Below are 27,161 nucleotides of genomic sequence, written 5' to 3' on the forward strand. Positions count from 1 at the left end.
AGATACATTCTTAGTAAATTTGGCAGGTCCCAGCGCAAATGTGTTAAGTTTTTTCATTCTTGTGTTTATGAGAAACATGAGCCTGATGTGTCCTAGCAATTTTGTCAATGTTCGTGCATATATTTGAAAGGCAAACTCTTATTTCCTCGTCAATACATTGAAGAATTCCTCTCTTTTTACTCTTAATTGTGTTGAGTGCAGAAAACCCCCACCATACATATCATCTTAACTTTACACCAAACAAAGGATAGAAGAAATTTGCCTCCTGTCTTTCCAGGGAACATGGGGGGTTGTGTAAACAATCCAGCACCACAGCTTAACAGCCTTTTGCAACCTAATCAGGCAAGTGAGGTGGGGGGTTGGGCAGACTGTCAGCTTACAGCCAATTCCCCACACTTCTGTCCCGCAAAAATATAAACTACAAAAACTCTGTTGGTTTTTTGGTCCCCAACAGGTACATATTTCTCTGGAATACCATAGGGCACACCTGGAAATCTTCTAGGGCGCACCAGTGTGCCCTGGCACACACTTTGAGAACCACTGGTCTAGGGAAAGGACGGTTCTTTACCAGGAAGTAGTTTTATCAATTATTTCTGTCCTGTATTTATAGCCTCGTTAAGGGCTCAAAGCTGTTACTTACTTTTTTTTTTTTACGCTTCATTGCATTTCATGAGGAAAAATTATGTCGGAGCAACATTAACGTCATGGGGATTGGCAGGGCCATGAGGTCATAGCCCGCGCTGGGTCCAAGGTCCACAGCTCAGGGGGGCTGGACAGCAACTCCCTCAGGAGGGTGCTGACCCTCACAGGTGAGCACTGGGCGCTGTCCCACCCGGGTCCCCATCTCCCGTTAGGCTCCCTTTAACAGCCTGTAAGAAACCAATTACTCGGGGGCACGGGTGGGGAAATGGAGACTAAGAGAGACTTTGCATGGGACATGGGGGGCACGATGCAGTGGGTAGAGGGTGCTGTATTCAGTGGGACACCGGAAACCATGTCAACACAAAAAAATCTTTAAAAATTGTAAAAAAGTAAAAGAAACCAATCACTATTTTTCACTAGAGAGGATCTAACATCTACTAAAGGTCTAAACACAAGGCAGGAGTTTAACATCAACTCTCTTTTTATTCCTTCACAACAGTGCTATGAACTAGGCAGCAGGGCCATTCTGCAGACAGGGAGACAGACTGAGGAAGTAACATCCCCAAAGTCACACAGCCGGAACAGGGGTCCGTCTGCACAGTCTTTTCATAAAAGGCCAGATAGTAAACACTAGGTTGGGCAGGTTAGGAGGCCAAATTAAAGATGTTATATAGGTTTTCCTATAAGAAGAGAGAAAACAATATTTCACCAAGTTTTTATTGATAAAATTCAAAATATACTAATCGAGAACAATTTTCTGTAATACAGGTCTACTAATGAGATGAATGAAATCCTTCGGGGGTGGGGGAACAGGTAACATGTGACTTGATTGAGGTTCAAAGTTAGTGTTCCCCATCATCAAAATCTCTTGCAAAGTGTATCTTTTTGTCAATCATTTAAAAATGTTAAAATCATTCTTAGCTCAGGACCTGGGCTCCAGTTTAGGGACTCCTGAGCCAAGGACACTCCCTCCCTATCCCATCACACCCACACACTCAGCAAGGATCCCTGTGGTTCAGTGGCCACTCCCCCCACCACAAAGACAGGGATCTCGGCTGTCCTGCTTCCCACGGTGTCCTCAACAACTAGCTAGCCCCAGGCACCTGGCAGACACTCAGTGAATACTTGCTGACTGAATGAGTTGGGGAACAGCACCGGATGACTCCTAAGGACCCTTCCGGTGCCGACACTCTCAAGCCCCGTGAATTTATCGGAACCCTACTCGAATCCACGCACACTTCCTTCCGAGAATACAATGAATGAGTGAGTGAGACTGCATCTTCAGAACACGCCTGCGCTCCAGGGATGAAAGGACCAGAAGTGGAGAGCTCTGCACGAACTCCCCAGGGTTCTCTTTCTCCCCACACACCATGTCCTCACGGCGGGCCAGCTCCACAACAGGCCCGGTGAGAGCCCAGAGCAGGAGCTGTCCGCCACGTGTTCTGCTTCAATCAGCAGCGGCAGCAGCAAGTGAGAATCCGGCAGTGAGGCTACCTACACTGATGAGGACAACTTTACGACCAACTTTATCAGGCTTGCAGATAAGCCAGCTGTGAGACAGAGCCAATCGGCCTGCACTTCAGCACCTCTCAGACACAGCCACAAGGTCTCCCATCCAAGTACTAACCAGGCCCGACCCTGCTTAGCTTCCGAGATCAGACACAGCCACAAGGTCAAGAAGCAAGATTTCGCTCCGACCCCAAGTTCAGCCCGGCCCCGTCGGCCTGGGGACGGCTGCAACAATTCCTCGAGTCCCTGCAAACTGTTCTGCAGCCTATAGTCTGCCCCACACAGAGACACCCACGCAGAGCCACACACAGAGACACCCCCACGCAAAGCCAGTATAGAAAATACTAAAGCAAGTCAAGGAGCAAGTGCATAAAAACTAAATGAGCTTCATTTTGGCCCAAAAGCGTTATCACCATGAGCTCAGGGTAAAAATTTCTGGAATAAGACTCAAAAGAGCACAGTCAATAAAGACTGATAAATACAACCAAGTCTATTAAAATGTAAAACTCCTAGTCATCAAAAGACACTACAAAGTTCAAAGATAAGCCACTATTTGGAAGACGGTATCTGTCACATGTCACACACAAAGACTGATAATCGGGGATTCTCTTACAAGACTATGTAATAAAACACTGCCAATCCACTGGAAAACTGGACAGAGCATATGAATAGGTACTTTCACTGATGAGCAAACTCAAATAGCCACTTAACACATACTCAAGCTCACGTATAATCAACCAAAGAATGATTAATGAAACAAGGAAGTTCTCTTTCACAACCATCGGACTTGCAAAATTCTGAAGTGTGACAACCTCAAGTTGGGAGCGGCTGTGGGCTACGGGAACTCTCACGCGGCCCGTGGCGTGGTAACTCTGAAGAGCAACGTGACAATTCCTAGCGAGGCTGAAGACACCACTGCCCTCGGACCCTGCCAATCCTGCCCCGTGCACATACTCGGTCTGGGGAAAACGGGCACGGACAAGCACCTGAGAACATTCACTGCTACAGCACAAAATGACAAGACACACCAAATGTCCATCAAAAAAAGAACAGATAAAAATTCAGGGTCCCTCCACACAGTGGGGTACTACCCAGACCTTCAATTCACTGACCTGGGGTGCCATGAATCGAAAAACCCGAGAAACTTCACATTTGGTGGGAACCGCGAGTGGCAGGGTGTCACGAGTCAATGGACCCATACAGACGTAGTACACGTCTTCTTGACAGCGTGCAGGAAGGAAGAACATCGCACCCAGGGAGTGGTGTCCCGCCGGTGAACGGGATCCTGAGGTGCCCAGCGAAGGCCAACGGGAAGGCCGCTCTTGACACACAATCTGAAGGAAGCAGGACGAGACGCCAGGATGCCACGCGGCGGAGCGGGGGGCACGCAGGCTTCCTTGGTGGGACTCCTGGTACTTCTCTCCATCCTTTCAAGAATGTCTCATTAATAAAATTTATTATAAAGAATAAAAAAAAATATGCTAATATGTGGAAGAAAGCCATGGAAGACATATGGAACCGTTTACCATGAACATACTAGCTTCAAAGCCCCCCTCAACTGTAAAAGAAACAGAGATTAAAAAGGGAGCAGTGTCCACACTGGGCGAGGAGGAGCCAAGGCGAGGACACGCCTCTGGGGGGGTCCCGTCTGGTAGGAACTCTCCGTTTTCTGAAAGGCAGCAACAGTTGCAGAGAAGCAACCAATTGTGGAGGAAAAAAAATAATAATAAACACATCTCACAAGATAGATTTACCCACCCAACTTATTAAGCCATGACATTCCAAAAATATATAAAAATAGCCAGGCTTAGCCAGAAGGTCAGCTAATTTTTAAGTACTAACCCCCTGAGACATGTGTACCGGACAGTAGAGCTGTCTTTTCTCAGAACAGTCTGCACCAGCTGCCTCCTCACCCCTCGGCATGGGGCTGCGGGGGGCTGAGCAGAGACCGCCTCCGCTCAGGCGGCCAAGGCGGTGCCCCTGGCATGCCTGGGTCCAGCTGCCACACACCTGGTTCTCTTATCACTAGAACTGGCTGTGTGACTTCAGACCGGTGAGTTACCCTCTCTGAATGAAAATTTTCCATTTGTAAAATTAGGGTAGCCCCGCCCCAAGACAGGGTGGCTGCGGTATAGAGGAATCTGTCTGTCTATCTATCTATCTATCGTAGAGGGATAAAGTAAATAGAATAAGCAGCACGTACTTGGGGTTCAATAAACAGCACCAGCATATTTTCCCTGACTCCCCTCATAATGCCGCTACTCTCAGTGGTATTCAGACAAGGCTGGGTCTCTTTTCTCTCCCTCCCTCACCCCCTAGAAAGGGAGCAGCCCGAGCAGGTGGGAAGCCGGCTGGAACAGAGGCTGGCTGGCTGAGACCCATGGTCACTTAGGTCCATACGGATAGACACCAGGTATTAAGAACACAGTTAAGGAGCTTTGAATGCAACCCTGGCTGTGTCTTCTGACACATGACAGTCTCAGTTTGATTATTCCTGAGATGTAGTCAGCCCTGCTTGGATTAGTCCTCATGCTCTTTAAGAGTTGCCAATCTATAAACATGAACCCTCCCGTGCTCCAAACAAGGTGGTGATGAAGCAAGTCAAAAGAGAAAGGCACCTGGGATTCACCGCTGGGATCTGCAGTCTCTCTGCCTCCCTGGGTCTTAGTGTCCACCAGGTGTAAAAAAGGGCAGGAACAGATGACATCCAAGTTCCTTTTCAATGCTCAACCTGCTGTTCTGGTTTGTGTGGACACATTCCCAGCACTCACAGCAGGCAAACACGCACCAACTGCCCATTCTACACATACACTTCAGTATTTATACAGAGCTCCTCCTCTAAAGAACCAAAAACATCCCTAAAGGCCAGCACTCAGGGTAGTTCCTCTTATTTATACACAGAGGGACTAAGAACCAGGGACCAAGCAGCCTGGCGTGAGGCGAGGCTGGAGCGGGACTGACACTGTTCCTGCCTCTGCACTTCAGAACTCTGACCTCCCTGGCTGTCCCCTCGGCAACAGCCAGTCTCAAGCTCTTCTGTGACAGGAGAAAGTCGCCTCCACAGGACCAGTGATCAGACCTGTCTCCCGTCCCCTAGGGACTCAGGGGCCTCTCCAGATCACTGCCATCATCCACAACCTTCCATCACGTCTCAGCAGATGAATGACTGTTTGGCTTTATCACTTCTGATGAGGAGAGAAACTCTGCCTGGGAAATCCAAAGTGCCGGCTTGGTACAACCAAGCAGGAAGGGAATGCATAGCAACTGGTGCGTCTTTGTAAATGTTATTAAGTAGCTTTAATCCACTAACCTAGCCCACTCGCTTCAACAGTCGGCTCATGCGGGCACCCACCCCCTGCGCTGAGCCCGACGACAGGCCCTCCATCACGAGGAATTAGCTGACTTCTTGAGCAGATGACACCTGTACATCCGGCCAGTGCCAGCATCCAGGAGCACTGCCAGCTGGAGTCCCCGCTTCTGCGTGCCTGTCTGAATGAGCGCAGCCTCCCAGGGAGCAACTCACCTCCAAAAGAGACGTGTCGGATTTAGGAAATCAGAGGGCGGGAACGCACGGGCGGAGGGCTGCTTCTGACAGTGCAGAAAACGAAGCAGGTGGAAAATTAAAGAGAAATTACAGAGCTCATCACACTCAGGACAGCCCTGCGGCCCATGGATGCTGAGTTCAAATTCCACTCCTTCCAAGCTCAGGGAAACACCTAACCACTCGGTGCCTCCGTTTCCTCGTCTGTAAAATGGAGATGGACCCAATCTGGATAAGCTCCCTGAGTACTGTGTCCATCTGGGTGTTACAGTCACAAATCTGAAAACATTAGAATTCTCATGGTGTATCATTCCCACCGCAAAAACCTCTTCAGGAAAAAAATACATATATTAATAGAGGCCATGAGATTAGCCAGAGTTCATTTGTTAAGGGTATTATTATTCACTAATTAAGACTTGCTATTATACAAAGACGAGATGTAATGGAGGCACACAACATGTCATTACACCAGACATACCATTATAAATAGTGCCGTGAATAGTAATTAGGGGAAGGGTGATCTCAAGTGCAAAAACGATCCACTTCGAAGGGAACACAAAAGAAAGCGACCAAGTGTGATGAGAGGTCGAGAGAAGGAAGCTGCTTGTTAGGAAACGATTTTTTAAGAAATCAAATATGCCTCCCAGGGTAGCGTCTGTTTGAGTTACCACGGTGCTCTGCTAACGGGCAGCTCTGTACCTGCTCACCGGGAGGAAGTCCATCTTTGTTGGGAAGGACCTGCCGACAGGCTGAAACCCTACAGTCCGGGCCATCTTCAGTCCCGACATCTGGTTGGTCCACCCCTTCTGTTTCCTGACTCTGTCCTCACAAAGTGACCAGCAGCCTCACAAGCCTTCCAATTGTCCAGCCCAAGGGTTACTTTTCAATCTCTACCTTATGCACAATTCTTCCCCATTGGACCACCTGGATGACTCCCTTCTTCTAACACTCCCTCCCACATCTGGCTCTCTGTCCATTCCTCCTCAGTCATCTTATAGTCTCCTGTCCCTCCACCCATCCCTCAATAGCCTTCAGCACTCAACCTCCAACTCAGTTTTCTCCCCTTCAACTCCATGGAGGGATGGATGGTTGGAGGGAAGAGGGAAGGAGGGAGGGGTGAATGGAGAGATGGATGGATGGATGGATGGATAGATAATGCAGGGATGAAAATCTTCACTTCTGGTTTAACTTGAGCTTAAACCAATAATTCTCCATGCGGCTCAAAGTAAAAACTCAAATGTAGCCCGATACTTTAGAACATAACCTCAGAGGTAAGAGCTTGCCTCCAGAACTCTGGGGCATGAGGACTCTAGACGTTGCCTGTGAGGCAAATCCAACATTCTGTGATGACCCCATTCTTTTTGAGCCAGCTCACAAGAAATTAAGGTTGGACAGAGGTTATGGGGGACAGGAACCAGGCCAGGTGGAGCTGGTCACCCAAAGCACCCACAAGAATGAGCCCTGTACTTCTGCTCCGCCCTGGGGTGGAGGCAGTCCCCGTGAGCCTCTGGCCTCCGTCCACAGGGAGGGCGACTTCTCCTCTCCCCACGGTGAATCCCAAACCATCAGCACCCTACTCTCAGCCTTTGTTTGTTTCTTTCTGTATCCAGGGAGTAGCAACAGCTGCACCAAAGACAGTGGCATTTTGGGCTGGGACTCTCGTCCAGAGAAAGCAAAAAAAGCAAGCCCCGTGAGGCTGGCCCAGCAGAACAAAAAGGCCTAGAAGGGGGTTGATCAAGAGTCTGCCTCAGTCCCCCATGGCCAGGGGAGCACTGGGACCCTAGCCCCCAGCCACTGACACTTCTGAACGCCCTGGCATCGCTTGAAGCAACAGCCCAGTCTGTTTACCAACATGGAAGGTGGCAACCCTCCAGGGGCTCTGGACGTGCAGAGAAGAACACTGGCTCCACGCAGACTCGCCAAGAGAGTTCAGGGAGCAACACCGATCCGGGAAACAGCAACAGAATAAAGAAACGTAACGCACCAGATCTGCCAGCACAGCTCGAGACGCTCCCTGTCTCTCCTACCGGCCGGGACCTTTACTCTGAAGAGCGGAGGACCGCAGCTTTTAAGAGACACCGGGCATGGGATCCAGCATCTCACTGCACGTGCGTGATAATCAGCCCCGGCAGGAGCCAACCCCTGCCTGGCAGGGCTCACTTTCCACTCCACGTCACGATCCACCCACCCCGTGCTGCACAGACCATAATGCATTTACAGGCAGCCGGGGCTCTCCAGCCAGGAGGAAAAATTTCACCTAATTAAATAACAACAAAACAGAAAACCAAAGCCTTTAACCAGCACCAAAAAAAAAAAAACAAAAAAACAGACGGACGACTTGATCTTTTATAGGGCTTTCTAGCCAAGAATGCCAATCCAAGTAATTTTTTTTTCTAAATGGATCTTTTAAAACAACCATCTGCGTCCATAACTGTAGAGAACTCCTTAAAAATCAGTACCGAGACTGCAAACAAACCAAGAATGGATAAAGAAAATAAAAAAGCATGTCACCAAAAATAAAGATGGCTAATAAACAAGGGAAAAGATGCACAACATCACTGGTAGTTAAACAAACCCAAGTGGAAACGTCATCTTTTAGAGCAGCGGTTCTCAACCTGTGGGTCGCGACCCCAACGGGGTCGCCTAAAGCCATTGGAAAATACATAATGCATATCAGGTATTTACATTCCAAATCATAACTGTAGCAAAATTACAGTTATGAAGTAGCCACCAAAATTATTTTTTGGTTTGGGGTCACCGCAACATGAGGAACTGTATTGCGGTCACGGCATTAGAAAGGTTGAGAACCACTGTTTTAGAGCAACCTGATTAGCAGGCGTTAAAAAGATGGGTACTCCTCCGAGCTGGCCAGGATGTGAGAAAACCAGCACTTTCCCCTCCTGGTGAGGGTGGGAACTGGTACACGCCTCTGGGCCATCTGGCAGACCCCGGTCCTATTTATTACATGCTCACCTCTCCCGGATATCAAATTTGATCCCCCTCATATCAAGTACTCACCGATTCCGTTTCCAGGAATCCACCCATCCTTAGGAATATACAAAGGCATACAGAAACACATCTTAGAAGGGTTTTTCTTATCTTCACACCATTATTCCTCAAAGCTCAAAAGAACTTGAGTATCTTCCAGGAGGGAGATGGGTGCAGGCGATGTGGCCTATCCACACTGGAACACTGCAGCCTTTAGGAAGGAGCCCGAGTCAGGCTGCAGTGACTGGGAAGGACTTCTACAATGCAAGCTATAGAACAGCATGCAGGATATAATCCATTTCTGTTTATCTCTGGAGACGGAGGTGACGATATACAGGCACCTGTGGTCATGTTTATACCCATGTTTATACCTGCAATGTCCCAGGACATACACTGACAGAAGGAACTGAGAAGTCCTTTTACCATAGGGGCCTATGGTATTTTCTATGGGCGTCTTTACTTCAAAACAAATTTCTTTAAATACTGTCATAGTAAATATTCCTGGGAACCTTTAAGACCAATCAAGATGATCTGGGGGTGGAGGGAGCTGCACAGCCCCACTCATTTGCAAAACACACAGAAACACTGGCTCCTTTAAGAAGCAAAAGCCAACAGGGAAAGGTCTTTCTACTCAGGGATGTTCACACTCTAAAGAAGACAAAGCATTCCCTAAAACCTAAGAGGAACAAGTTTTGGAATGAGTATGTCTACAGTCATAAAACTGATCATCCCAAACAATGGCCCAAACCGAAAACTTTAAAAAAATGTTTTTAAACTGAATAGGAAGTCATTTGGAAAAACCTGTGGATGGCTGCTGCTTCTCCTGGGAAGCTGCCTACGGGCTGTACTCCCTCTTGTTCCCTTTCAGAACACAAATACAGTCTGCAAAAGAGGTTCTCAGCCCCCTTGACAAGGCACACGTCTCCCCTCCCTCCTGCCCATGAGAGGCCCCCACCCCGGAGGCTGTCCGGGAGTGCCCGGGTTCCGACTCTGCTCGGGGGATATAAATATAATCTGCTCTGTGTGAGGAACGGAGCCTGTCTCTCCGAGGCTGCTTGTGTTCGCTGGCGGCCCACAATTACGGCCTGCTGGGCTCCTGCTTCCACGCTACTGGCTCTTCCAGGTGGCATCAGGCCACATTTTCTGCTGGAAGACAGAAGAGCTCATTCAAGGGCGCCCGGAGAGAGCGCTGGAGCCAGGAGCCCAAGGCTGGTGGGGCGTCTGGTTGCCAAGGTTTCTGAGTTGGCTTCGCAGCCTAAGCGGGTTGAGGGTCATCCCTCAGCCCTCCTCCTGAAAAAGCGAGTGGAAACGAGCTGTTTTTAATGGTGAGCAAAAGGAGCCAGACACTCTTATTCTTGCCAGTTCAAAACCAGGTGAAAGCAATCGATGATGCTGGGAGTTGGGATCGCAGTGGGGGGAGGGGGGGGAGGGACCAGGCAGGGACACAGGGAGGGCTCTCTCTCTTGATCTGAGCACTGGTCGCCCCGATATGTTTACATTATGAAAATCCATGGAGGTCCCTACTTCACATGTGTGTGCTTTTCACAACATATGTTAAATTTCTATAAGGAGTTTACTTAAATAATGAAAGGACATCCTTTGAACACATAACTGGCTCACAGGCACCTTCCCTGTCCTTTCCAGGTTGAATCTCTCCGTTTTTCTCTCTGCAGCCTGAGCCACCAGCAAACTCACTGTTCCAAGTCATGCCAAGGCTGCGTCACATCAAGGGATGGGCCGGGACTGGCAGCGTGAAGAAAGGGGAATGTCCAGCATTTATTTTTAACCGATTTGCTCATTTTCCCTTAATATCAAAACAGTCCTACCCCCTCTCCCTCAGTGCCCAAAATGGCTCCAGCCACACCCTGATAAGCCCCAAGAACACAAACACCTCAGGCCTGGCACAAGGCTCCACGGTCCCATCTACTGACCTCGGCTGAAGCACATAGAAAAGCCCGCAAGGCAGCTCCAGGTCGCATTCCAAAATGAGTGAACCAGGGGTGGGCCTCCCGTCATAGAAGTCAATGCCATCTCCTATGACCGTCGGCCACTCCCCAAGCTCCCCTGGGTTATTCTTGACTATCAAGGGCATCAGGGGGCTTCAGTAAATTTTTCCATGTGGTTAATTTGGGGGTTTCCCCTTTTCTGTTAAGTAAAAAAAGGGTTTCCGTCTGCCTTTGAAAAAAAGAAAAATGAAAAGTTTATAGAAGATTATACAGAGAGCAAAGCAACGCAGAATGATTTACATTCGACGAGCCCACAAATTGGGCAACGGGACGCGGCTCCCTGGCCGCGGCCCAGTGAGAAGTCTGAATCTGGCGCTCTCTCCCCTGCGCTACAATCACTCTTTCAGAAAGGCAATGCCAAGTCACCACGACCAATGCCAGATATTCAGGGAGGGGCCTCCCTTCCGGGAAAGGAAGGTTGATCTCTGCTCACCAGCAAGGTGGCTGTCGCCTCTGCAGAACGGGAGCAGGAGGGGCACACCACCCAGCTGGCGGGGGGGGGGGGTCTCTGATGTCCAGAGCAGCCCAGCTGTCATCGGGGTGCCAGCCCTCACCTGCTCACTGCACCCTTCCAGGGACTCGACAGGCCGGGCGCTGGGGACCATCATGCCACACTATGCTGTCACGGCATTTCCACCCCAGGCCAGGTTGGTAACACCATCCACGTGTGTTCTCTGCCTCCCGTGCCTGTCAAGCACCACTTTGTCTGTCTGTCTGTCTGTCTCATTCTCTGTCTTGTGTACCCACAAAATAAGTAGCTTCTATTCAAAATCCAGCAGAGAGCAGCTCAATCTCCTGACATCATCCCCACCCCAGGAAGAACCCCAAACTTAATGTCAACCCGGAGAGGCCAGCGCAAAGCGCAGACTCCGAGAGCAGGGAGGCGGCGGGCATGAAAGGGATACCTCAGGCCACACGCATCAGGCCCAAGAACCACAGACCCACAGTTAGGCAACGAGTCACAGACCCCAAGATCACACCAGGAAAGCCTGAAAGAGAGACAACCGACTGAAGACTCTTTTTAAAAAGTGTCGTTAATGAGGGGAAAAAAAACTAAGAAAGTGATGCCAGCAAACCTGGCCACGCATCCGCTGCCTTCCAGAGCCTCCCAGAGCCTCCCAGAGCCTAGTAGAAACAAACAAACAAAAAACAAAAATGGGGGAGAGAGCCGTGAATGGCTCCTGCCTGGGGGTGTCAGCAAAACGGGGAGGCAAGGAGATTTCAAGTTAACAACCACCGTCAGCACCCCAACACCTCAAACACGCTCTCTTTGGGGTTACAAATGCGAGAGGCAAGAACAAACTTTGTAAAAATACCGTCCAAAGAAACAGACATCAGTCCTTGGAAGCCCCTACTTCCCTGTAATATGCAAGCTGCCAGGAGGCTAAGGGGCGCCGCTCACACACAGAACGTGATTTCAGGACAATGTCTGTGCTTCCCGAACTTCCCCAGGAGTCAGGCACTCTTCCTCAGCACTTCTTACAGAACAGGACAGAAGCAAGCTCACAAATCACTTAGAAACATTTCTCACAATGTCCACACAATTGAGTAAGAACAGCACTTCCATCTCTCTAAAGACAGCAAATAAAATCATCTATTGGCAAGTCAGTGTATAACAGTCAGTCTTTTTATATTTCAGAATAAACAAAACATCAGAACTATAATGGAGAAATAAGAATTTGAACCTTGCATGAAATTCCATTTTCTGCCCCCAAGCAGGATTTTTTTCATTCTACCTTTTCCATTCTGGTTTTTTTTTTTTTCGTTTCACAATTCCCAGAAGTTCAGAGATACAGTTTTCAGAACTCCTAACTCCTACTGAATAAGGAAGGAAGAATTCCTAACCTTTGTCTATAGAATAAAGGCAATATAAATGTACTAATGAAAGCCAATAATAAGAAACCAGCATCGAGGACAAGAGTGACAAACGCGACTTTAGACAGCTAGGCGCCCTCTGGGGGACGCTAGTGACAGGATGCCAGCAGCCTTCTCTCAAAAGCAATGCCTACATTTATATGGGGGCCTCCCTGGTACTTTGTGTTTGTCACTTAATCCACTCTGCATCCCTACTGAGTACTGTTTACCCTCATGGTCAAGATGACAAACCAGTCAATGGAAACTGGGGTGCAAATCAAGGTCTCTCTGGCTCCCCAAAGCCTTCTTCCTTATCTACTACCACCACTGTGTTCCCCAAACAGCTAAAACAGGACACCTTATTATGAAGAACGCATAAGCAACTAGGGCTATAGTTCTCTCTCCACCCTTCCAAAGTCATAATGAAGTATTGCTGGAACAGCAAACTCCTGATACACATTCCTAATTATACATCTGAAGTGTTGGGGGACCGTCCAAATGTGAAACTGGTCTACGTGGGCAACCACTGTATTCTCATTGCCAAAACATTTCAACCAATGTTCTCCTTGACAATGACATTTGGTCACTGCATTGAGTCCGCAGAACAAGATATGTAATACCTACCTGTAAGGCCAGGAGCCGCCATCGTGGCCACTCACATGCAGGTTCCCATTGGATTCGGGCAGACGGTAAAGAAATGGCAGAGTCGGAGGATGGTGGGCCATTCTGTTTATTGGTGTCTCACCAAGACAGGCAAGCCACAAGAGAAGACAAGGGAAAAGCAGGTTTTCCCATGAAAGGCAAGGGGTCAGGGAGGCCCCTGCAATGGTGATAGCAGGAACCAAGAGAGCAAGCTCCCAGTCTGCCCCACTTTATAGTATAGAAATCAAAACTTTTAATCCAATATACAAATAAGGACGTATCTGATACAAAGTCACTTATCTGAGGCATAATGAGATTTCTTATGAGAGTGCACCACCCCACATCATGCAATCAGTCAAGGGTGTGGGAAAAGCTTAGTCTTAAAACTAAAGCCTTAGGCTATAATGACCCGGCCTGCTTACAGCCTGTCCCCCAAGCCCAATGCAAATTATAAGCAAGCAAACATATATATCATATTTACAAACTTATTTGACCAACATCTACCCATCATCTACTGTTTTGAAGTAAGCATTCACTCAACTAACTAATTCACTCAGTCACCCAGAAAAAACTTACTGGGTACCCAGTATACTCAGGTTACAGGAGATGGAAGGTCTGAGCACATTCAAAGTCTACTATGAACCAGAAAAAAGGAGCACCAAAGTAAAAGTTAGAGTTATAAACACCATACGGAAGGACTATGAAATGGGACGCAGGAAATCACTAAGGATGAAGCACTTTATTCCCGGAGGCATCGTGGAATACAGGACACTTTTCAACCAGGCTCGTTTTGCAGGGTGGGTAAAATGCAGACCTGCCTTCCAGACGGAATGCTAAACTAAGCGGAGGCATGAAAGCGAAGGGTCATGAAGACGATCAAGGAACAGAAGGTCGAGAAAAACTTGAGAAGCCCGACTAGACTAGGGGCTTTGGGCTTCACTCTGCCCACAGTGAGAAACCAACAACACCAGTTCTGAGCAGGGGAGTGACATAGGGTGAGTAAGGCTTCGGGCAGGTAAACCTGGCAGCCCTCCGTGGAAAGACACTGGGGTAGGGAACAGGAAGAAATCCGACCTGGAAGCTGTTTAAACATTTTAGGCAGCTCTTTGGGAATTGAGGCGTTGAGCCTTAGTTTGCCAACTCCAACATATATTATTCCCCCTTCTAAGAACAAAAGGCCGGTCAAACTTAAACTAAGTAAATATACTGAGTCTCTGGCTATTTGCTGAAGGAGGAGACACCCAGCCATCCTTCTCTGGCTTTGGAAAACAGCAGATGGTCTTTTTGGCAGCAGACCCACTGTCCTAGTTCTGTTTTGCTCAGGCTAATGCTGGACTGTTTGCATTGCCTCAGCCCGCATCACGGAGCAAGGGGCAGGCGACTCCCACACGTAACAAGCAGGGCAGCCACAGTGGGCTCCAAACTGGAGCACAGGCATAGCCCAGACACACGTACATCAACCCGAGGCTGCATTCTTCCATCTCCGATGCTGGTGGCGTTGGGGGGGGGGGGGGGTCCCGAGCACTGTGCAAGCGATTCGGACCCGCTTCCTTGTCCAGTCTCCAAAACCCAAAAGACAGCACAGAGGGGGAAAAAAAAAAGCAAGAAGCAGAATCAGACAGCAGTAAGTGGCTATGTACGCAAAGCTGGAAAATTCCTGATACTGGTTACAGATTTCTGGAAAATAACTGCTTCGAAAGACAAATAAAGTCACCTTTTTGAAAACTATTTATTTTCCCAGACCTGCCTTTCGGCGTGCCCCCATCAGAGCATTTTCTGCATGGATTCCGTTTCTGCCGCTTTCTGTAAGCAAATCAATAATCGAGTGAATAGCACCCAACGCTCTTCTGAGGGGGCATGGAAGGGGTTCTAACAGGGGTGGGGAATCCATTCTTTCCTAGAGAGTTTCATTTCACCCTCCCAATTCCACTTTATCCCCTTCAACAGACACCTCTGGCAGGGAGAGTCCAGCTCTGTTCTTGTGGGAACCAACTTCTCAGGTATGTAAGGGAAAATAACGCAGGACCGGCTTCTGTATGTTTTTCTTACCCTTCGTCTCAGCCAGGGGCCCAGGACAGCCAACCAAATACTGCACACGGAGTTGAGCGAAAGCCTCCCCCAATGACAGCCGCTCCCAAACCCAGACCTAAACTGCCGCTGGGAAGTGTCTGATTTCATGACACAAAAAGGTCAGTCTCAGAACCGAAAAGGGAGTTTCCCAGGTAGCGATGCCATGGTAAGGAAATGAACTCTTCAGGAAAGTTCGAGGAAGAAAAAGGTAGAAGCAGCCCCAGAGAGGAGCGGGGGAAAGGCTGGGCATTAGAACAGTACCAAATCCATTTCACGGGGACCAGGAGCAGGGCGGAAGGGAAGGTGTGGGCTCGCGCCTGGCCCTCAGAGTGTCGGGGAGGCAGAAAGAAACAGTGCGGGGAGATATTTGGCCCAGTCCTATGTGGAGAAAAAGGGAAGGCGAGAGAATGGTCCATCAAAAGAAATAAGAACCCTGCACAAACTATATTCATAACCACAGTTGTAGGAGACTGCCATAATCTCCAGAGTTGTAATTCTGCTTAAAAACGTGTTTTTAAAAATAAGCCTCAGTAGAAACAGAAGTGCGAGTTGGAAAGCCTACAAGGAAAACAAAGCGCCCCTCTTCCCCACACAGCGCAGCTTCCTGCAGGAACAGCGAATAAGGACGGATTCACTTCTCAGGAAGACAAAACAAAGGCCTCAATTCTCCAAACAAGCTTATTAATATTTAGCCAGTTCCACACGGGCCTTTGCCAGTTGCAGTGTACTGGCCCTTAAAGGAGAGACACAAGCACACATGCACCCACCATACATGTGTGCTACACGTGGGCACAGAGCACATTCACACACCATAATATGTAACACATGCAGATGTGCCACACGTGCACACACGCATCCACACCATACTGTGTAATGCATGCACACACCACATGCATGCACACACACAACTTGCACATGTGCCATCCACGCAATGCACCGTACATGTGCCACACATGCACCGTACATGTGCCACATCTGCACGCATACCATACATGTGTTGTGTGTGCACACACCACACATGTGTGTGAGGCATGCACGCATGTGTCACACGTGTGCGTACACATGTACCATACATAACATACACAGCATGCACATGTGCCACACATGCACACAGTGTCTACATGTGCCACGTGTGCACACACTTGGTCATATGCATGCACACACACATGCATATGGACGTTCACCCCACAGGAAAGGTGACACTTGAAGCTGGGTCAAGTGAACCTTTTCTTCGGTTACAAGCCCACTGAAACCTCCAGTACCAGTGCGATCCAGTGCGATCCAGTCTGCATTTCAAGCCTCAGGGTACACATGCAAATGGCTTTCTGAAAGTGTATCGGATTCAACCCAATTTGTTTACCAATTCTGCCTGGTTTGTGTAGCCAAGCTTCCTTACAACTGACAAATAACATGCTCCCCCCACCCCCCAATATAAATGCACTGATGATAATTACCATTTATTGAGTTTTCTCTGTGTGCCAGATGCCTTTACAAACATCTAATATTTATAACTGCTTTAATCAAAGGACTCATTAGTTCCATTTCACAAATGAGGAGAGTGGCTCAGGGAGGTTAGAAACAGTCTACCCGAGGCAGGCCGGCGTCGCCGAGGACCCGGGCTCTGTACCAGGCTGGGGCTGCCACACTGCACCTTACCTCCTGCTGGACCTTCATCTGGCCACAGAAACACAGCCACGGCGAGCCCGGCCGCCTCACACCCTCCCCCTACCCCCCACAGCACAAGAAGCCTGCACGTCAGCCCACACGCTGCTTCTGCACGTTGCCTGGGATGAAACAATTTACGAGGATTTTACAAAAAAATCACTGGTCTGCAGAGGCTGGGAAGTGACTTCCAGTTTTAAAGATGAACAAGAATCTCCCCAGAGCTGATTATTAGGGCTGATGCAGCTCATAAAACAGACCATAAAACCATTTCTGTTATATTAGTTCCGTGTTTTCCTTGTCCAGAGGCCTGTCAGAGGGTAGACTGCTGCAGAAATGCCGTCCAAGGCCTGCGGTCCGCCCACACGTAGGAAAGCCTAGACTTGCGTCTTGGCCTCTTCCCTCCCTCGTCCTATCAGAGGCTCTCAAGTTTGTACAAAGGAAACATCATTAAGCAGCCTCATCTACCAGATCTCAGATGGGTCCCAGGAGCCGGTTCTAATTTACTTAAATGATTGAGATCTCTGTCTCCCAGTTACTCAATTCTGCAATACCAGCAGCCAGCAGATATAATTGCAAAGCAGGTAGGCTAGCCTCTCCAATCTGCCGATTCGGTGCCAGCGAACGTTGCAAATTACAGGGTATAAATTTAGCAGGGTGGGTCCTGACACACATTCCTGCAAATTACATGTTCCCTCGCTAGTAGAAAGTGCATTAATTACTTCGGAAGCACGCACTATTTCCATTTACGCCGGGCTTTGGAGAGAGCTGCAAGCAACTCAGAGTCATCTCTGAAGATTAAAGCATAAATAAATAAAGTCTGGTGGGGAGGTAGAACTGCTCCAAAGCTCTTGGCATTGGAATCATTAACTTTCTCCCCGCGGATTGAGGGTGACAGTGTGGCCCTGAGGTTGAACTGAGGCGAATGGAGACCCAAGAACGGGACCGGGAGGCCGGCAAACGTTGAGCAGGTGATGGCGTCGCAGCAATGTCTCCCTCTCTCTCGAGCTGCAGGTGATGGTGTCGCAGCAATGTCTTCCTCCCTCTCGAGCTGCAGGTGATGGTGTCGCAGCAATGTCTTCCTCCCTCTCGAGCTGCAGGTAATGGTGTCGCAGCAATGTCTTCCTCCCTCTCGAGCTGCAAGTGATGGTGTCACAGCAATGTCTCCCTCTCTCTCGAGCTGCAGGTGATGGTGTCGCAGCAATGTCTTCCTCCCTCTCGAGCTGCAGGTGATGGTGTCGCAGCAATGTCTTCCTCCCTCTCGAGCTAAAAGGGCTGCTGCTTCTGCCACAGGGAGACTGGGCACCAGGTAGCAGGGCAGAGGCACAGAAGGGAAGCCTGGATCTGTGGGCTGGGGCCCACCAGGAGATGTCGCCCCGTATAAAAGCAAGCACTGCCCACAGTCCGGGCACTGAGCTGGCACACACAACCTGCATCTTGCTAGGATCCTTCTCTACAGCCACACGAGGAAGGAGCCAGTGATAACTCTGAGTAGGAAAGCAAGGCCTGGCCAGAGACATACCTTTCCCAAGGTAACGAAATCAGAGACCAGAGGAACCGGGTCTGTGCAACTCTCAAACGCGTGCTCTTAAACCCCAGGGGCTGCGGCCTCAGCTGAGGCTGCAGCCAGCCTTTCCCGGGGGGAGGAGACAGCACCACACACCGGTTCGGGGCCTCCTGTGTCTGGGGTACAGCTCAGGGCTTTCACCGAGGCTGTCCCCCTTCATTCTCGAAACCACTCTGCGAGGTGTCCCCTCCTCTCCATTGTAGCCACGAGAAAACCAAGGCTGGGAAACCTCAAGATCATCCAGCTAGTAAGTAGCAGAGCCGAAATTCGAACCCACCCATATATACACCTCCTAAATTCGAAGCCTTTCCCTCTGAACTCAGATCCTAATCTGTGAGTTAGCCAGAACCCTGATAGCTCTGCAGCCTATGTGAGTTGGAGAGAAAAAGGATTTAAAAGACCGAACTGCTGGGGACAAAGGAGAACATGAAACAGAACTCTGCCCAAGGCCCCACAGAGCATACGTCCAGGCACCATTCTCTAGTCACAGCTCCAGTGGACACTGGAGGCGGATTTTTAAGTTATTCAGCATCCATTAACTCCTGCTTTATTGGAATCACCTCTCCCTCACAGGCTATGATGTAACAGGACCATACTCAGGGGTCCTAACTCTCCGGGCCAGGCGTAGTCAACCTTTTTATACCTGCCACCCACTTTTGTATCTCTGTTAGTAGTAAAATTTTCTAACTGCCCACCGGTTCCACAGTAATGGTGATTTATAAAGTAGGGAAGTAACTTTACTTTATAAAATTTATAAAGCAGAGTTACAGCATATAATAATAATGACTTACCAAGTACTTAATGTCGGATTTTCGCTAAGTTTGGCAGAATAAATCTTTATAAAGCAACTTACTCTAGTTAAATCTAGCTTTTTATTTCTACTTTGGTTGCTCCGCTACCACCCACCATGAAAGCTGGAACGCCCACTAATGGGCAGTAGGGACCAGGTTGATTGCCACTGCTCCAGGCAAAGGGAGAGGTCACGTGACCTAAGCTGACCTAAGATGATGCTCTCTCCCAGGAGGTAACTCTTGAGAACAGGGGCAAAGACACTGAAGACATTCCATGCCTTCCAAGAAACCAGACCTGGCAGGACTTCTCTTATTATGAAACCAAAGCTCTCTGATGCCACTCAGTCTAGAAAGCTCATAGGCCTCCTCACTGACGCAGAGTTAAGAAAGAGACTGGTAATGTGGAAGATAAGCAACACACAAGTTTCGTAAAAGCTGAGCGTCATCTGCACTCACACAGAGAAGGGTATCAGAGGAGGGCGGGGCTGACTCCCAGAGGGCACCCGTGCTCACTCAGCCGGGAGAGACTGCCTGGACCAGCCGATAAGTTAGGACCAGGCTTGCCTATCACGAGAGTGACTTGTCACAGTCAGATCACTGTCTCGTCACATCTAATATTGATAGGACATTTCCTCTTAGTAATAATAATTTGGTGGATTAATTAAACTTGGAATTCCTGAGCACTCAAGGTTACGACCTCAATCCTGACTTCAGGAAACTGCACAGTCTTTGTCTTAAGTGGAAAGGGGTATGGTTTTACCTAATAAAAATGTGTATGGCAACCTGGTATCACATGCAAGGTTACTTGCTCTCTACCAGAACGCCAATAAATAAAGTTGACACAGTTGTATAGGAAACTGCTGTCCTTACAGTAATGAATGTGCAGGACAACTGTGAGCCTCTGATGCATAAACGCCACCTCATTACTGAAGTGGTCCCTCTCTAAGTCTTCCCCAGTAAAAAGTGGGAAGCAATGGGTTAGTGGCCATAGGGGTCCTTGGCCCACCTAAGCAAGCCAGTATAAAAATTGTTTGAGCCCTGGCTGGGTAGCTCAGTTGGCTGGAGCACTGCCCTGATACATCATGGTTGCAGGGTCGACTAGGGTCAGGGCGCATTTAAGAATCAACCAATGGCCCTGGCCGGTTGGCTCAGCGGTAGAGCGTCGGCCTAGCGTGCGGAGGACCCGGGTTCGATTCCCGGCCAGGGCACACAGGAGAAGCACCCATTTGTTTCTCCACCCCTCCGCCGTGCCTTCCTCTCTGTCTCTCTCTTCCCCTCCCGCAGCCAAGGCTCCATTGGAGCAAAGATGGCCCGGGCGCTGGGGCCTCTGCCCCAGGCGCTAGAGTGGCTCTGGTCGCAACATGGCTACACCCAGGATGGGCAGAGCATCGCCCCCTGGTGGGCAGAGCATCGCCCCATGGTGGGCGTGCCGGGTGGATACCGGTCGGGTGCATGCGGGAGTCTGTCTGACTGTCTCTCCGTTTCCAGCTTCAGAAAAATGCAAAAAAAAAAAAAAGAAAAGAATCAACCAATGAGTGCATAAATAAGTGGAACAAATAGACGTTTCTCTGTCTCTTCTCTCCCTTTCTCTCCCCTTCTTCTCTAAAATTAACTTAAAAAAATTGTTTGAAAACCATTCCTCTGGAACATTTCTGACCTCTGGAGACCCTGACTGCGCGGTGAGCGTCATCACCCTGAAGCCAGGTGAGATCCTAGTGGGCGCTCCCAGTCTGGGAGGAGCCTGGTGCCTGGTTTGGAAAGACCCAGTGTGAGCCCCAGAGGCTGCGAAGAGAAAGAACCAGAGCTAAAAATAATTTTAATATAAAATAAAGGAAGCAGGGGGAGATGATGCTAATTGCAAATATCAATGGGGCCCTGTAAAGCCAGTAGCCACGGCCACCATCACAGCCACCTGGCCCATGCAGGTTCGCATTTGATTCCAACAGACGGTAATGAAACAACAGAGCCAAGAACTGGTGGGCCATTACCTTTAATCCTAATTTGCACCCTGCTGGCGAGAAATACACACAATGGGAAAACACTTCCCTTTCTATTCAGGGCTCCCAAAGCCACTGACTTATCAGACAGAGTTTCCTAGAATCAAAGGTTTCTACCTCACTAGCCTTATTCACCTCTGTTTCCCATCTTCTTCTCTCTGCACAAACTCTGCCACAAACTGGCTTCTCCTTCAGCACTCTGCCATCTTGGCTGCTTGTCCTCTCCTCCACGTGGCCTTTCTCTGTTCTTCTTTCTCTGCTCTCTCTTCTAATGCTAATCTCAGGAACAAGAGAAAGCAAGCTCCCCCCCTCCCCCGTCTGCCCCATTTTATAGTATAGAAATCAAAACCTTAAATCCAATATACAAACAAGGAAGTCTCTGATACAAAGTCACTTAGGGTGGGAAGAGCTTAGTCTTAAAACTAAGCCTTAGGGTATAACCACCCTGCCTGCTTACAGCCTGTCCCCCACACCCAATGCAAACTATAAGCAAGCAAACATATATATCATATTTACAAACTTATTTGACCAACAAGCCCTTTAAAAGGATCTCATGTGCTTCTCTCCAGTTAGGGCAGCAAAAGTAACAGAGTAACGCAGTACTAGCTACTCTAGTTGTCAACGGAATGTTAAGGATGACACAAGTGAGGACGTGCACAAAGCAGTAAGCTACCAGGTTCCAGCCCCTCAGGAGTCAGGGTCGGGTAACTGTCTCTGCTCCTGGTCAACATGGGGCACCGATGGGTGTGGACTTCTGGTAACTTTGCTAATTTACAGAGATGACTATAGACATACACAAATAATAGCTAGAAACAGTAACGCTTATAATAAAAACGTGGAAACAACACAATTGTCCCAAAATAGGGACTGGTTACATAAATCATGGAACATCTACCAGACGGAATTTAATGCAGCCATTAAAACTGGCATGGAAGTACTGGTGACCAGAAGACACTGTGTAGTCTGAAAAACTCCATTACTAGTAGAAGAGATATCTTAAGTTAGGAGACAAATTACATACAAGCCTACTGTATCCATAACATAGATTACAGAAAATAAAGCTAATAAAAATTATATTGACCAAGAGAGTTGGGGTAAAGAAGATTGAGGACAAACTAAAAGATACATTTTAATGAACAGAAAAACATTTAGCATTTGTAAAAAGAGAAGAGTTTAAAAACAATGCACTCACACAGATAACATGTCTGAAGGATAATACACCAACTTTTTCGGAATGGTAGCATGCCTGATGATTTTTCTTTCTTTCTGGTTTAACCATATCTTCAACAACAAACAACAGTGAAAATAGCAAGAAATGTTATTTTTTCCAACTTTAAGGGGGTCAGAGTAGGTTGAGTTTTGACTCTGAAAAGACAGTTGCCCCCAATAACTCAAAGATATTTTTGAAGTTTTGTTAAATTTATTGGAGCGGCATCGGTTAATAAGATTATATAGGCTTCAAATGGACAATTCTATAATACATCACGCTGCATTGGGTGTTCACCGCCCAAGTCAAGTCTCCTTCCGTCACCACGTACTCGACCCCTCTACCCTGTACGACCTCCCTCCACCCCCTTCCCTCTAGTAACCACTGCACTATTTCTGTCTGTGAGATTTTGTTTGCTTGTCTAATTTGTTCATTTGTTGCTTTCTGTTTTATATCCCAATGTCAGTGAAATCATGTGGTTCTTGACTTTTTCTGATTTATTTTGCTTTGCATGATCTTCTCAAGACCCATCCATGTTGTCCCAAATGGCAGTGTTTCATCAAAGATATTTTTTTTTATAAAGAAACCACATAATAACGCATAAACGGAGCTCATTACTTAAATAGTTCCCCCACAGAATCTTTCTGTACTAAGTGGCACCTTAATGTGTGACTTGGCAACGTAACAGGTGCTTTACATCTCAGACATGTCCACACAACACTCAGATCACAAAACCTTGTGGACTTAACACCCGGTGGATCAGACTCGGGGAGGCCACCTCCGTCTCCTCAGAGTCACTTTACTTCTTTCCCTCCAAACTCTCTTTCCAGCCGTCACCTGCTCTTCCGGTCAGCTTCCTGATCAGGAAGGTGCCAGTGAGCAGGGAGCAGAGCCAGCCCCCAAGTCCAGGGAAACCAGTTCGACCACTTCCACGGCCACAGTCACGTGGGAAGGGCTCCGCTAGAATGTGCTAGAACGTGAGCGCCCACAGCCCACATTCCGTCCCCACCTGCTTCACCTCAGGCTCCCGGTCCTTCCCGGACCCTCCCCTCCAAACGCTGGCCCAAGTCACCCTGCCCGAGCCATCCCAGCCATTTCCCACCCAACCTCAGGGACCCCAACCAAGGTCACTTTTCACACAGAGGACTGATCACATGACTGTCCCTACTTCACCTCTGCCCAGCTCCTACATCCCAACCCCGCTGGCCAGCATATCCGCGGCCTGCTCGACCCAGATTCCATCTACATCCCTACTTGTATCGCCCAAGACATTCCTCTCCAGGCTGACTCCCTGACACCCCCGTATCATCTCTCGTTCCATACACGGGCTTCTACACAATAGGACATTTTTCTTTTTAAAATTTTTTATTTAGAAATTAAATTTAATGGGGGTGACATTGATCAATAAGAAGTATCTCAAGCAGCCTATAAAGAAATGTAGATTTTAACATAAAAGACTCACGTACCCAGACCTCCAAATTCACAAGCATTAATATTTTGCCCAATGTTTCAAAGTCGGTTATGTAGGAAGATCTTTAGTAAGAGATGGTGTGGATGAAAATGGGGCCGCGTACTAATCCTGACAAGCTCAGGGGAGGCCTTACAAACCAGCCTTACAAACTCAAGAGACCTGAAGTAACCACACAGAAGGGTCTGAAATTAAAACTTTCTAACGGAAAAAAGCAGTTCACAGTGGGTAGTCATGCCCTAGGGCGGGATTTTTCCCTAACAAAGTTCACCTTAACTGGGCCTGTCTTTTTGCATCTGAGATAACATACCTGGTAGCATACCTTTGTGATGTCGAAGTAATTTCCTTGCCCACCCCCCAACTCCTCAAGCCACAATCAGGGCACCAGAGCAGAGCCCACAAATCCCCTCGTTGTTATTACGATCATGTTCATTGTTAACTGCTAGCTATCCTACACCCATCTATGTAAAAGAAGTCTGCGTCTATTCCTTTTACTTTTTATCCAATCCCAGAGATTCCCCTGACTCGCCTTCCGCAGGTCCCTAATCCATCCCCAGTGGATTTCACGCAACCCCCTGACGTCTTCCCCTCAGATTCTGATGTATAAAACAAGTGGTGGACCTGCCCTTCGCCAGAGCGTTTTCTCAATCCCTCGAGGTTCTGTTTCTCCACAACTGTCATCAGTTTGGCTCAAATAAACTCCTAACATTTCTTACAGGTTTGGACATTTCTTACACTGACAAAGGTCACGAAAATTGTATAATAAAAGTCAGATCAGATAGTCTGCTAACTGCTAACATGACAGAAAGTAGAGCACACAGAAATAAATGCACACACGGTTACTGGTCCTCAAAAACTACTCTGTCATAGTTCCCATCCTTTCTAAGGAATGAGACACTCCTGCGATGCCGGCGGAGAGCAAGCACCCTCCCGCCCCGGCTCCTTCTCCTTCCGCTTTCCCCAGGGACCGCGGCAGTCCTGGGGCATCTCTTCTTTCCATGCTTTCTGCTCCTCCCGTGTATGTATAATTCAGTTGTGCATATTTCATATGTATAATTATGCATACACATGCTATATATATATATGACTGACAGCCTGATCTCATGGGTTTTGAAATAAACTCAAGTAGCATATACCATACAGATCCTTCCTTTTCCCACACTGAATTTCTTGAGAGCTCTATCCCCACTGGTGTGGGAAGATCTTGTCTGTCCATTTTATTGCTACGTAGCCCTCCACTTTATGGTAGTGCCATCACTCACTTCCCTTCCAGGCGTCCCCAAACTACGGCCCGCGGGCCGCAATTTGGCCCCCTAAGGCCATTTATCCAGATCCCGCCGCACTTCCAGAAGGGGCAACCCTCTCATTGGTGGTCAGTGAGAGGAGAACTGTATGTGGGAGACCCTCCAATGGTCTGAGGGACAGTGAACTGGCCCCCTGTGTAAAAAGTATGGGGACCCCTGCTAGACGGACGAGGCTGTTTCCAACGTTTCACTGCTGCAGACACAGCTGCAGAGAACAGCCTCAGAGATGTCTCCGCAGGCACACGCAGGACCCGATGCGGGGTCCACAGGACACACGGCTCACCCATCCCAGACGGGGCCATGCCCGGGGCTCCTGATAAGCAGGTCACCATTGTCGCTGGTTCTGGACCCTGACCACTGCTGACTGAACCAGAAGATGGGGTGAGATGCACGGTGCGGCCAATGAAAATGAACAGGGGTCCCACCCACACCGCTCCCTTAGGGTTTCCAGAATTAGGGCACAGTGAGCCAGGGAAGCTGAGCTGGAAGAGCTTGAGGGAGACCTGGGACTGCAACGGCCCGGACACAAAGCCTTGCGACCGCAGCAGGTAGGACGGGGACACAGTGGGCGTGCTAAGAGAAGCCACAACTGGAAGGAGCGACCAGGCAAGCTCAAGACAGATGGGGAGAGAGAGGAGCAGGCTGAGTTCTGGAGGCTCTGGCTCCAGTCTCGGTCCCTGAGGGGGAGCCCTGCTTTAAGGCCCTTTACAGGTAATCAGGCCGACTCATCAGAGAGGGCATCCTTCAAGGATCCATAATGTCACCTGTGCCCCCAAAGCCTTCCTCGACCCAAAGGACGGGTAGACGCACTCCTTCCTCTATGCTCACAGCATTTCCCAGCAGCCCTCTCATCGCATGGACTTCCAGCACGCTCGGTCCTAGGCTGTGCCCAGCTAACTGCTTCCAAGCCTGTCCCCTGCACAAGTGTGTGAGGGCCCCCGAGTCGGGCACATCCTGCCGTTCTTTATTCTTTTCTTCGGCCTCTTGAACAATGCCAAGCAGAGGTCTTTGTACAGTCAACCAGTGTTTCATAACTGAGTAAAAGCTGTGAGCTCCCCAGAAGCAGGGCCCACTTCGTCCTCATCTTCATCAGCTATCCAGGGCTTTCCAGTGTCAGGGGCAGAGCAAGTCCTCATTAAATGTGTCCTGAACGAATGACTGACATGGGGCCCCCACGAGCAAACGAGCGCACGCATCTGCCTGAACTGCTCTCCCAGGGCTCATACCGACGATCAAGTTTCCAAGTGGAGGTGACCAGGCCGAAGGATAATTTATCTCCCTGAAGACGCTGAGTGTCAGTTAAATTGCTGTATTTAATAGGGCCTGACTTCGATGGGCTATTTTGAACAAAAGCAATAACTGCTGCAGTAATGAGCCTACTTTAAATTGCTATTGCTATTGCTACACTAAGTCCAAAGGATTCCTTGAACCATCAGACCAAGACTCCAATTAGAGATCTGTGGCCGTTACAAACCCCAGACTCGGGACTCACATCTCTGACCTCCCTGGAACCACTGAGGGTATTCTCTGAGAGAATCCAAGATAATCCTCTCCAGAGGTTCAGTCTAGGGTTGTATTTTGTTTTGAATGGCCTTCCCAGCAGGCTCTACGTGCTCGCACATATCAAGCGTGGTAAAGCGTGAGTACGCTATGGCAGAGGCTGGGGGGAGACCTCAGAGAATCAGTCTAGTATTAAGCAGGTTTATTCTATTTCTTGGGTGCATCTGACACTTACTAGCCCCTGGGAATGTATGCAAGTATCAGAGAAGAAGGAGGGAGGGAGGGGAAAGGCCTGTATCTGCTATGAGGGATTGTAATCTCTAACAGACAAGATGAACAAAAGACACACACAAAGAGAAACTGGATGACAAAGGACTTTGCACAACCCCAAATCAGCTCGGAGCTCTTCAGCT

General features: G+C 48.7%; 1 protein-coding gene across 3 annotated transcripts in view; it reads right to left on the reverse strand.

Annotated features, from left to right (window-relative positions):
• The window catches only part of LDLRAD3 (low density lipoprotein receptor class A domain containing 3), a 245,789-nt gene that overhangs the window by 173,547 nt on the left and 45,081 nt on the right, over positions 1-27,161 (reverse strand). The window contains exon 1 of one of the 3 annotated variants that reach the window (XM_066363139.1): positions 15,232-15,328. The exons of the other annotated variants lie outside the window; for them this stretch is intronic. The gene's annotated coding sequence lies outside the window, so the exon portion shown is untranslated. Of the gene's footprint in view, positions 1-15,231; positions 15,329-27,161 lie in introns of those variants that run through there. 3 annotated transcript variants of the gene reach the window in all.

The sequence above is a fragment of the Saccopteryx leptura genome, chromosome 1 (assembly GCF_036850995.1).
Source record: "Saccopteryx leptura isolate mSacLep1 chromosome 1, mSacLep1_pri_phased_curated, whole genome shotgun sequence".
Taxonomy (NCBI): Eukaryota; Metazoa; Chordata; class Mammalia; order Chiroptera; family Emballonuridae; genus Saccopteryx; species Saccopteryx leptura.